Here is a 12280-nt window from a genome sequence, read left to right as displayed (position 1 = left end):
AATGAAACAACAACAAACACATAATTAAGGACGAATCACTCATATCATAGCCTCAGAAAAAACCACTTTCATCTAAAAATAAGTTCATAGCGACTCTCAATCATCAATGATGCACCTTCAGTCGAATGCGAAACGTGTGTGTGTGCCATGTTACCCCAGTTACATGCAACTTCAAAAGAACAAAGTTTCAAGACTGTTCGCCGACCTATAACAATTCAGTGCAAGCCTCACCATCAAGAACTCTCCTCCCAACAATCCTTCAACACAACACAACTGCCTTGAGAATAATTACGCACATCCGGATTTTGCACCCGGTATTGCTTTAGCCCCAATAATTACCCGCATACTTAGCTATAACTAAGACAAGATTAGAATTTCAATCCCCTAGTCTATAGCCCGGATGGAGCATCAACCCCATTTTATCCGCATACTTAGCCTTAAATTTGATCTTTTAGGATTAGGATTTCAATCCTTTTCAGGCCCGGATGGAGTTGTAAATTTTTTTTTTCTAGGTGCGCCCAAGATCGTTTATGCCATATCAAAGAAATCATCAAGATTCAAACACTATCAAGTTCCACAAACACCTATTGTCGTGCAATGGTCCAACAGACATCCACAATATCTAATACATCGCTATACTTTACTGGTTAAACATGCGTGCTTAAGAATATTCAACAAACAACCTACGGTTTCTCAAATCTGATCAAGAGTTAAAATTTTTTCAAAAATCATCATTTTTCAACTATCTCATTATAGGCTAACAATCATCATCCTACTCATGTAACACGACAAGCACTAACAAACTAACAAATGATACGGAACGAACTATATGCATATACTCAACAAACGAATGCAAACAAAATGACAAACCATCGAATGAACTCCCCCCACACTTAACCAAAGCATTGCCCTCAATGCTCTAGTACTAACGACACAAACACAAATAACAAAATGATAACGAGATGCAAAATTAAAACAAAACTCCCCCGGTTCAAGTGTTGGCGTTGTCGTCCTCTTTGGCCTTAGGCTGAATAATGGGAGACTCATATTGAAAATTGGAATGCAGATGGGGCGGCTAGGCTCCTGAAAACAAAGAAAATAAAACAAAAAAAAACAAAATTTGGTAGCGCTTGATTTTCAGTCATCGGCTTGACTCTCAGAAGCACTGCTCAAAGAGCGGCTGACGCCCAAAATAAGTGTTATATGACACTACAAATGGGTCTTGGTTCCATATGCCCTCAAGCTTGGCCAGATATATACAGATGAAGCTCGTCACCTCAACAACACTTCGTAGCTGGTAAACATGGGAAGAGAATATCTCTGCGGGCTCTTGGAAACCAAAATCTTTCGAAACTGGTACTCCATCATACATTGTTTCTTCCAGTATATCTTCCGGCTGATGTTCAACAAGAAGAGAAGACTCAAACACCTCTAAATCTTCAGTAGGAATTGATTCGCTCTCCCAATCCTGGTTCTCTGAATAATCATCATCGAACCAAATTGGGTTGGTCATTGCTTGAGTATCTTGCTTCACTTCCTGTTCTCTGTGTCCCTGGGGAATCGATCTCTTGAGATTCTCTATGTGCTCCGCAAGGTCGCATCTAGACTTTTTCAGATCTTCTATAGATTCCACAGTCGATGCCACAAGCTTGCTCATGATATCCTCTAGCGGATGTAAGATCAACTGCGAACAACTTCCCTCCTCCTTTTGAAGCTCAAATGGTTGGTCTGTAAAATTCGGGTATTGAGAGTGTGAATACCAGTAATAGTCAAACTCGGCCATATCATCCAACAGGTGTCTCATGGTATCATCATCTCGGCAAAATATTGAAATACGGGCCGTGAAAGCTCCATCAATTACCCATCTTCTTGTCACTGCATCCAAACCATCAAAAAAATATGTAAGGAGAGAATATTTAGAAAAATCATGATACCGGAAGAGGGTTGCTAAATCATTGAATCTCTTCCATGCTGCGTAGAAAGGCTCTCCGTGTTGCTGGGTAAAACTTGTGAATACTTGTAGATTTGACATCTCAAAGTATTATACCGCAAGAATCCTCCTTCGCCTACGCAAAATTCTTTCTATCTTTGGGTCGTATGGAAATGCTTCTAATTCCGAAGATTCACCTGCACGCACAAACAAACCAGAGTAGCACTACGAGGAATAAAATAAAAAAAAATTTAAAATAAAAAAAATAAAATAAAATAAACAAAGAACACAATAAATTAACACCGATCCCCGGCAACGGCGCCAAAATTTGGTAGCGCTTAATCGTGTCGCGCCCAAATTAACCCAACTCATATTATCTAAATAAAAATGTAGTAGCGAGAGTAGGGATCGTTCCTACGAGAAAAGTGAAATTTATTTGTGTTCTTAAAAATACTGGAAAGGGGATTTTTTGGATTTAAAAAACTACTAAGCAAGAATTAAAATAAGAAAGATCAATAAAATAACGAGACTTGGTATCGGTCGACTATACCCTTGAAATCATTCACTCGATCATCGATTCTCTAAAAATAATTAATTCACATCGAATATTCATCATTGGAAATTTAATTCCTGTTTCACCTTAATTTTAGTTAACTAGACAACAGCAGTCTAAGTTAACCCTTACCCCATAAACTAACCCAATACCAGCGATCAGATTTAAATCCACGGTAGCATTCAAACTAGTAAAACTGATAAAGCTAGACAACCCATACACAAGCGGATGAATTTAGCCTAGTCAATTATTATTCCTACGATTTAACAAATTCAACAGCAGAAAATATTAATCATAGTTGCTTCGCAAATCAGAGGTTTCAAACAATTACGGATTTTAATTCTAATTTAGCATTCGACTGTATAATGAAATCCTAATATGGCCAATCTAAAAATCTCATACACAAGCATATCAATCAATTCAGAATAATTCTTAATACTTGATAAAAATCAAACAATGAAAATCTGAATCTCACAAGATAAATAAATTCAAGGGTTCGTCTTCCTCAACCAAGAATAAAAACAAGAAGAATTAAAATCTAAGAACAAGAAAGATAAAACCTAGCCGCCAAGATGGTTCTTGAGCCTCTTCTGCGTCTCCTCTCCCTTCCCAATCAATATCTCTCTCTAAAATTCGAGATATCTCTTTTAATTAAGAATAGAGTCCTTAATAATAAAAATTCCTAAATTACAGATTTTTTCCCGAACAGCACGTCTCGCTCGATCGGCAAGATGTTGCGGATCGAGTGAGCAACTTTTCCGAACCTACTGTTTCAAATTTTTTTGGCTGCTCGATCCGCAAGATGTTGCGGATCGAGCGAGCAACTTTTCTCCCAGCGAGCAGCGATTTTGTAAAATTCATATCCGGAGATCTAGACGTTGGATTGAGCTGAAATTTGGACAGCTGCTTTAAAAATCTTGAACTTTATTCTGGACGGTGGAGATCGGATTTGGACTTCTATAAAATTAAATATGATTTTCTGATCATTACTACTCCGTAATTCATTCTCGCGCAATAGCTTTTCCATATTTTCCTCGACAAAATGCTACGTCCTATACAATAAACATGGGAGAATGTAATGTAGACACGATGTATGAAATATGAACACAATGCTTAATTAAAACACATAAACGCATGCAAAATAACAACACAATGATATTAAAATATGCAACACAAACATGCCCATCAGTCCTTAAAAAGATACGGTAATAAAGGAACAAGTAGACGAATTACTCAGAGCTGGACACATTGAGGAAATATATTTCCCGACCTGGTTGTTCAATATAGTTCTAGTGCCAAAGTCCTCTGGTAAATGGCGCATGTGTGTGGATTTTCGGGATCTGAACAGGGCAAGTCCAAAGGATTGTTATCCATTACCCAGAATTGATCAACTTTTCGATTCAACAGCAGGACACGAGCTGCTCAGCTTTTTAGATGCCTATCAAGGGTATCATCAAATCCCACTAGCTAAAGAGAACAAGGATAAAGTGAGTTTTGTGACGTCAATATGAACATATTGTTACGTGGTCATGCCATTTGGGATTAAAAATGCTGGGGCTACATACCAAAGGTTGATGGACAAAGTATTCGAGCAGCAAATCGGCAAAAATATCGAGGTCTATGTAGATGATATTCTGGTCAAGACCCGAACTGCGGACCAGTTCATTACCGACCTAACTCAAACTTTTCAGACTTTGAAGCATTATCAGCTTAAGCTAAACCCCAGCAAGTGTACTTTCGGAGTCCGAGCTGGAAAGTTTCTTGGTTACATGGTTACAAGAAGGGGAATTGAAGCTAATCCCGAAAAGGTCCAAGCCATAATTTCTATGACCTCCCCCAAGAATATACAGGAAGTACAGAGATTAACGGGAAGAATTATAGCACTGGCCCGATTTATAAGCCGATCAACAGATAAAAGCCTCCCTTTCTTCAAGGCATTACGAAAGACAGAAAATTTTGAATGGAATGAGGAAAGTGAGAAAGCCTTTCAGGACTTCAAGGCTTACTTAAAGAAATTGCATGTGCTGAATAAGCCTACACAAGGAGAAGCACTGTTCTTATATCTGGAGGTCACACCCCGAGCAGCCAGTTCGTTCCTGGTCAGGAGGGACGGAACAAATCATCAGCCTATTTATTTTGTGAGTCATGCCTTGAAGGGAGCCGAACTCAACTACTTAACCCAGGAAAAGCTTGCCTTAGCTTTAGTCATCACTGCAAAAAAATTGCGTCCTTACTTTTTGTCACATCCCATCACCGTGCTCTCCAACAGCGTTCTGGGAAAAATTTCAACCAATCCAGACGCATCGGGGAGACTTATCAGATGGATTAAAGAGCTGAGTGAATATGACATCAAATTTGAGCCTCGGACAACCATAAAAGCTCAAGCCCTAGCTGATTTCTTGGCAGAGACAGTTCAACTAGAACAAGAAGAGCTATGGAAGATTTTTGTAGATGGGTCATCATGTCAGTCCGGGAGCGGAGCTGGAATCGTGATCATCTCACCTTGGGGTGAAGAAACTAATATCTCAATCAGACTGGACTTCAGAGCCTCTAACAATGAAGCAGAATATGAGGCATTATTACTTGGACTCAAGGCAGCACGGAATTTGGGCATTTCCCAGGCTACACTATATTCCGATTCCCAATTAGCTATTCAGCAGAGCAATGGAAAGTTTGAGGTCAAAGGTGATAATATGAGGAAATATTCCAAGGCATTGGACAAAGCCAAGGAAGGATTCACCAAACTGAACTTGGAGTTCATCCCCTGAGCTGAGAACATCAAAGCCGACCATTTGGCTCGCTTAGCTAGTGCCTTGAATGACCGGCCTGACCCCATTGTTACAGGTCGGGAGCTTGTATCTCAGTTGGAAACTCTTGATGATATGCTAACTCAAGTACCAAAAGGGGATTGGAGATATGATATACACAAATATCTGACCACGAATGAATTACCAATTAATAATAAAAAGCTAAGGAGATAAAACGAAGGGCACTTCGTTTCGTCATGATAGACCAAATTCCGTTCAAAAGATCCTTTTCTCAACCTTTGTTAAAGTGTTTGGGTCCCGACGAGGCAAATTATGTATTACGAGAAATTCATGAAGGGTCTTGTGGCAGTCACCTGGGCAGTCTTGCCCTAGCTCGAAAAGCACTTCTGGCGGGATTCTTCTGGCCTACCATGCGGAAAGACTCATCAGATCTGGTTAATTCATGTTATAATTTCCAAAGACATGCTAACCTACAGTGGAGACCTGCAGAATACATGAAGGCAGTGGTGGCCGCTTGTCCTTTTGATCAATGGGGGATGGATATTGTAGGACCATTCCCTGTTACCACGGGGCAAAGAAAATTTTTATTGGTCGCGGTCGATTATTTTTCCAAATGGGTGGAGGCCGAACCCCTAGCTAGAATTACAGAGAATGAAGTGCTCAATTTTCTATGGAAAAATATAGTGTGCCGCTTCGGGATCCCTCGCATGTTAGCATCAGACAATGGGAGACAGTTTTGTGGATCCAAAGTTCGAGCATGGTGTCAAGAAATGAAGATCGAACAAGTTTTCACCTCTGTGGCATACCCGCAAGGGAATGGACAGGTCGAAGTTATCAACAGAACGATAGTCCAAGCTCTTAAGACACGACTGGATGCAACTAAGGGCAAGTGGGCAGACGAACTCCCTTCCGTATTATGGTCCTACCGAACTACAACTCGATCTGGTACCGGTGAAACTCCCTTTAGCATGGTGTATGGGACTGAAGCTGTTCTCCCAGCAGAAATTGGACAGGAGAGTGCCAGGATAATGGCAAATGGGGCCAACAATCAAGAATTGCGAGCAATGGATTTGGACTTACTTGAAGAGCACAGGTCCCGAGCTGCAATTAGGCTCGCAGCCTATCGCAAACGAATGACCTAGACCTACAACAAGAGAGTATATCCTAAGGTTTTCCAGGAGGGAGACCTGGTTATGAGAAAGATACAACATCCAGGGGAAAGAGGAAAGCTAGAGGCCAAGTATGAAGGCTCATTCAAAGTGATAGGAAAAGCTGGAATAGCTGCATATTACTTGGAAGATAACCAAGGCAAGAAGGGTAAAAGGCCATGGAACGCTCAGCACTTGAAAAAATACTACCCCTAGCAGCTCAGCTCGGGCCTCATCATATCATCTATCTTTCACTAAGCTGGTCCTTAACCATTTAGTATTTTTGCGTTATTTATTTGTTTTGCAATAGTCAGTCCTGTTTTGTTTACTATAGGGTCAGTCCTGTTAGGCGTCAATTTTGTTTTGTAACGTCATTGCGAGAGTCAGTTCTGTTGTATGGAACATACCCTATGAAATTTTTTGAAATCAATCTTTACTCAAAGCCCAGGTAGGTCTGGCACACAAAGTCTACCTCAGTGGCCCACATCAGTGGAACTCAAAGCTCAAGCAGGTCTGGCACACAAAGTCCATCTCAATGGGCCACATTAGTGGAACTCAAAGCCCAAGCAGGTCTGGCACTCAAAGTCCACTTCAGTGGCCCACATCAGTGGAACTCAAAGCCCAGACAGGTCTGGCCACATCAGTGGAACTCAAAGCCCAGACAGGTCTGGCACACAAAGTCCACCTCAGTGGCCAACATCAATGGAACTCAAATCCCAGGCAGGTCTGGCACACAAAGTCCACCTCAGTAGCCCACATCAGTGGAACTCAAAGCTCAGGCAGGTTTGGCACACAAAGTCCACATCAGTGGCCCACATCAGTGGAACTAAAAGCCCAGGCAAGTCTGGCACACAAAGTCCACCTCAGTGGCCCACATCAGTGGAAATCAAAGCTCAAGCAGGTCTGGCACACAAAGTACACCTCAGTGGCCCACATCAGTGGAACTCAAAGCCCAGGCAGGTCTGGCGCACAAAGTCCACCTCAGTGGCCCATATCAGTGGAACTCAAAGCCCAGGCAGTTCTGGCACACGAAGTCCACTTCAGTGACCCACATTAGTGGAACTCAAAGCCCATGAAGGTCTGTGAAACGCCTACTACTAATAAAATGCGGAAAAACTTTTTTTTTTTAAATAATACTATACATATACGCCCATACATATATGTATATAAAAATAACATACTTTTCTTAAATAACCTGAAAAATATTAAATAAATAAATCCTTAAAAATGTTTAATGCATCAATTTAAAATAATAAACAGTGCTGCTAAAAAAAATCTCATATGCGGAATAATATTAAAATAAAACATGTTTAAAAATTCAATCATAATAAACTAAATAACTGCGACGGTCACGGGGTCCACTGCTCCGTGAGCTCATACGTCCTCGCCACCGGTAGGAGCTAATAGACATCATCATACTCACCTGCACCATATAAGCGTAGTGAGCCTAGAGGCCCAACATGTCTAATCCTTGATAACGAGGTTTAAAATAATGCATCACATAATCATACTAATACATATAACTTACGTGGACATGCATGCATGATCTTAAAATAAATGCATCATAAAAATTATTCATCATCAGTCGTACATACATCATAACTAATCATACATAACATAATTGAGCATGTCATAATCATAAAAACTGAGTATGGTCATATCCATGAATGTGACTAATAACTGTGCCGACTGATCAATCTAAAGAACCATCGTACGTGGCGGTGGATAAATCCACCTCTATGCTGGTAGTAAACTACCTCTGTGCCAGTGGTAAAACCACTTCTATGCCGGTAGTAAAACTAACTCTGTGTCGGTGGTAAACCACCTCTGTGCTGTCACACCACTTCAATTTTCATAAAAATATTTTTCATGCTCAATTCTTAATCATAAACACATCATAAAATATTTCATGTATGCATGCACTTAAAATATGTCCATAATATATATTTGATTAATTTTAATAATAAATATACTTATACTTAAAATAAACTTCATGCATAAAAAAAGAATTAAATATATATTCCGGACTTAGTTAATTTTCATGGGTTGGTCCAGACTGCTGATCACTCACTCTAAGCCCATTAAACTTAAATAAAATCCAATAATCATATTTTAGCCCAAATAACTTAATTAAACTTAACTTGACCTAAATAAAATATTTAAGCCCAATTACTTAACTTAAGCCCAATAAAACTCTAGACTGGCCCAAAATCCACTGACTGGCCCAAAAATTCTCATGGACTCCCAAGCCCATAAAATTCATTGTGCTAACTTAAATAAATTATTTAAGGCCCAAATAAAATTATTTGGAGGTCCAAATAATTTTATTTCTAATTAATTGGCCCAAAAACCAATTAAAACATTAAATATTTAAAAATTAAAATACTCAAGCCCGGCCCACCTAACCCGGACCCGGACCGACTTAACCCGACCCATGACTACCTGAACCAACCCAGCACTCAACCCTGACCCATAACCCGACCCAGCAACCCCCCAAACCCCAAACCCGATCACCCCTCTCCTTCTCTTCTCGGCTGGGCGAGCAGCAGCCATTCCATGGCTGCTACCGCCCTGCTCCGGCCGCCCCTGGCCGGAGAACCACCGCCCATGGATAGCCCACATCTAGGGGGTTCTAACACAACAAGAATCAGACCAAACCATGGCCCGAGGAGTGAGAACGAAGCTCTGCACCAGACGCCTTCCTCCTCCTCGCGCGCAGACTGAGCAGTCGCCAAACTTTTGTTCGTGCGGCTTCCTCCGACAACCAAAGACCGTGAAACCACTTCTCAATTTTAGCCAACATCTAAATCTTTTAAACCCAACAAACCACGCACAAATCCATGGCCTGAGGAAGGAGAACGACCCCTCTCTTCACAAAGCCCTAACCTGCGCGTCTGTGTGCATCAGAAGTGAATAGCTTAGTTTCCAGCCTATGACACCTTAAAACTCTGAACAAACTCAACCCTAAGGCACCCTGGGACCCCTCTGACTCGAGCCCTCAGCCCTGGACCGTACCATGCTTGGAAAAAACGTGAATCATGACCCAAACAAGCAAGAACATGCATCAATACAAAGCATACATGCATAAACTCTAAATTTCCATGAAAAGTCTGATATAAAACACGTCATGCATGATTAATAGCTTATATGGTGGCCAAATAAAAGTTTTAGACATGCCTTTTAAATTAAACACGAGGACTATTGCGTATTCGGGGCTCCGGGACGACGAACGAATGAAAAACCACCAAAATCCTTGAAGAATCGGCTATGGAGATTGAAGAAATTCTGAAAATCTGATGGTGAGGGTAGGAGAGGGTTGAAGGCAGCTAAGGGAGACAACGTAGGGTAGGGAGTGTTTTATTTTGGGTAGATATAGATCAATAATTGGTATAAATTTATTAGGTAGATAATATAATCATAAAATATAACATTTTAAACTCCTAAAATACTTACCAATCTGATAATAAATTAAAATCCCGAAATACTAATTTATAGTATTTTTAAAAATTAATAAAAGTCATTAAAATGACTTATTGTGGCTAAAAATCAACTCTTAAATAAATATATAAATAAATACTAAAATTTTCTTGACAAAACACATTAAAATAATATTTTAAGCCTCATAAAACTCATAAAATATTTTTGGCTAAAAAATATTGGTATCTCGTCCGTCCACAGTCCCGTCTACGCGATCAACTCAATAAAATTCTTAAAAATCTAAAAATACAATAACTGCGGGTTAAATGATAAAATAAATTTAAATCATGCATATAATTCACATAATAACACATAAATGTCATTTAACCCAAATATAAATTTTTAAATAATTAATTTCCCTAATTATGCATGCGAATTTACGTATTAAAATTTCCGGGTGTTACAGTCTGGCTCGCAAAGGCTAAGCAGGTCTGTCATATCAAATTCGTATTAGTAAAAGCTTAGGCAGGACTGGTGTCAAAAAATCAACCCTTGGTACTTAAAAAATCCGAGTGTGCCTCTATTTCAAAGATTGGTATGGTTTAAACAGTTTAATAACTTGGGGCTTGATTTTTATTCGGACAGTCCGTGTACATGCAGATCGAGTTTCAATGAGTTAAAGTCTTGGCTTGCATTCGGCCAATCCTGGTATAAGTAGGTCGGGCCCTTAAATGATTTATACTTAATAAATTTTGTGGCTTTACTTTCATTCACATTTATAATAGTAAAATCATGTTAGAATATAAGAATCATTGAAGAAACCCGAACTGGGCAAAAACATTCATGCACGAAAAATAGTAAACAAGTAATGTATCAGCCCGACCTGGGCAACAACCAAAATCAATGAACGCGCAGGGTCTACCATTTAGATCATGTTTTTAAACAGTATTCATACAACAGGAACAAAAATAATCAAGGGGCGAAGGCATCTTGTGACTTTGAGCTCTGGTCGGGATTTTCTGGCTTCTCTGGCTCGGCCTCCTCCGAATCTTCATCAGCCATGTCATCAAGAGCCTTGGTACAATCTAGGAAAAGGGCGGGGTGCTCGACCTCTGAGTACCCATTAGCCCTGAACTGGCCTAAGCACCCATTGAAACCCTCATCAAAGAAGGTAGCCGCCTTCTCAGCTACGGCATTAGCAAAATCGACGGAATTCAAGAACTCCTTCCTCCCGACCTCCTTGGAAACTTCTAATTCTTTGGTCAGGGCCCGTACTTGGCTCTCTGACTCGATTTTTTCCACCTCCAGCTCGGCAATTTTAGTATTAGCAGTTTCCAGGGCAGTACGACAGGACTCAATCTCAGCCCTCATCCCGGCCTGTTCTTCTTCATATTCTTTTTTCATCTCACGGGTCTTCCGCGTGAGTTCAGAGATCCAAGCCACAAATGCCTCCTGGTTCATGGCATGCTCCTCTCGGGTTTTGAAAGCTCGGCTAGTGATCTCCCCTTCCCAAGCTAAAGCCTGTGATAATATACAAGGATAAATACCAGCTCGGTGTACAAGTTATGAAGTTAAAAAGTAATATACCTGCAGGAAAGCCAGAGCAAAGTTTTGTTCAGCCTCCAGGTGGGGCACAGCTTGTAGGATTTTTACGTCAGACCAGGAGATCAGGTTTTGCAGTATGCCCAGGCTCCCTTGGGGGTCGGGCTATAAAAAGAAGGACATCTCAGGAGTCCCGGGCTGGAAATCCATACCCCGAGGCATGGGGTCCGATAGAGATTCAAACTCCTCTACCGGGCCTTTTCCATGAGCTCGGGCGGGTAAAGTGGAAGGATGCGGCGGTAGCTCGGGAGCCACAGTATGCCCTTGCTCCTTGGATTTGGAGGATTTCTTCTTGGAGGGAGTAGTGGTATCTGGTTCGGGATGAGAGCTGGCCTCTACATCTTCAGATTTCTTTCGTTTTAAATTCTTCAAAGCAGCTCTGAAGTTAGCAGGCATGGTGGCAGATCTGATCCTGTCGTCTGAACAAGTAGAAATACAATAAATAAATATATTGGAAAAAAGTTAAATAAAGGTAGTACAGGTACAGGAGTACTATATCTACCCAAAATAAAACACTCCCTACCCTACGTTTGCGCGGACATTGTGGCAGATCTGATCCTGTCGTCTCAATATCAAAGGTTTGCGCGGACATTGTGTTGATATAGTTGGTGAAGTCATGAGTGGGCAGAGCTGGGGGTTCAGGGGTGGTGAAATTCATAGCCCAGTTGGACCGACATTCCCAGGGCTAGTTGGGTTTAACAAAAAAAATATTTGTTTGTCCAGCCCTTGTGTGAGCTAGGCTTACCCCTAAAAAAGGGGTATTCGGGTCACATGGAAATATAGAAACGGCTCGGGGCAGTTTTCTTAATTTGCAAGAAATAAATGAAATTTTCTATGTCTAATGGAATTCGGAAGAAACAAA

This window comes from Henckelia pumila, chromosome 1, assembly GCF_033568475.1.
Source record: "Henckelia pumila isolate YLH828 chromosome 1, ASM3356847v2, whole genome shotgun sequence".
NCBI classification, from domain to species: domain Eukaryota; kingdom Viridiplantae; phylum Streptophyta; class Magnoliopsida; order Lamiales; family Gesneriaceae; genus Henckelia; species Henckelia pumila.
The sequence above is the reverse complement of the archived record's forward strand: the minus strand, read 5'-3'. Positions refer to the sequence as shown.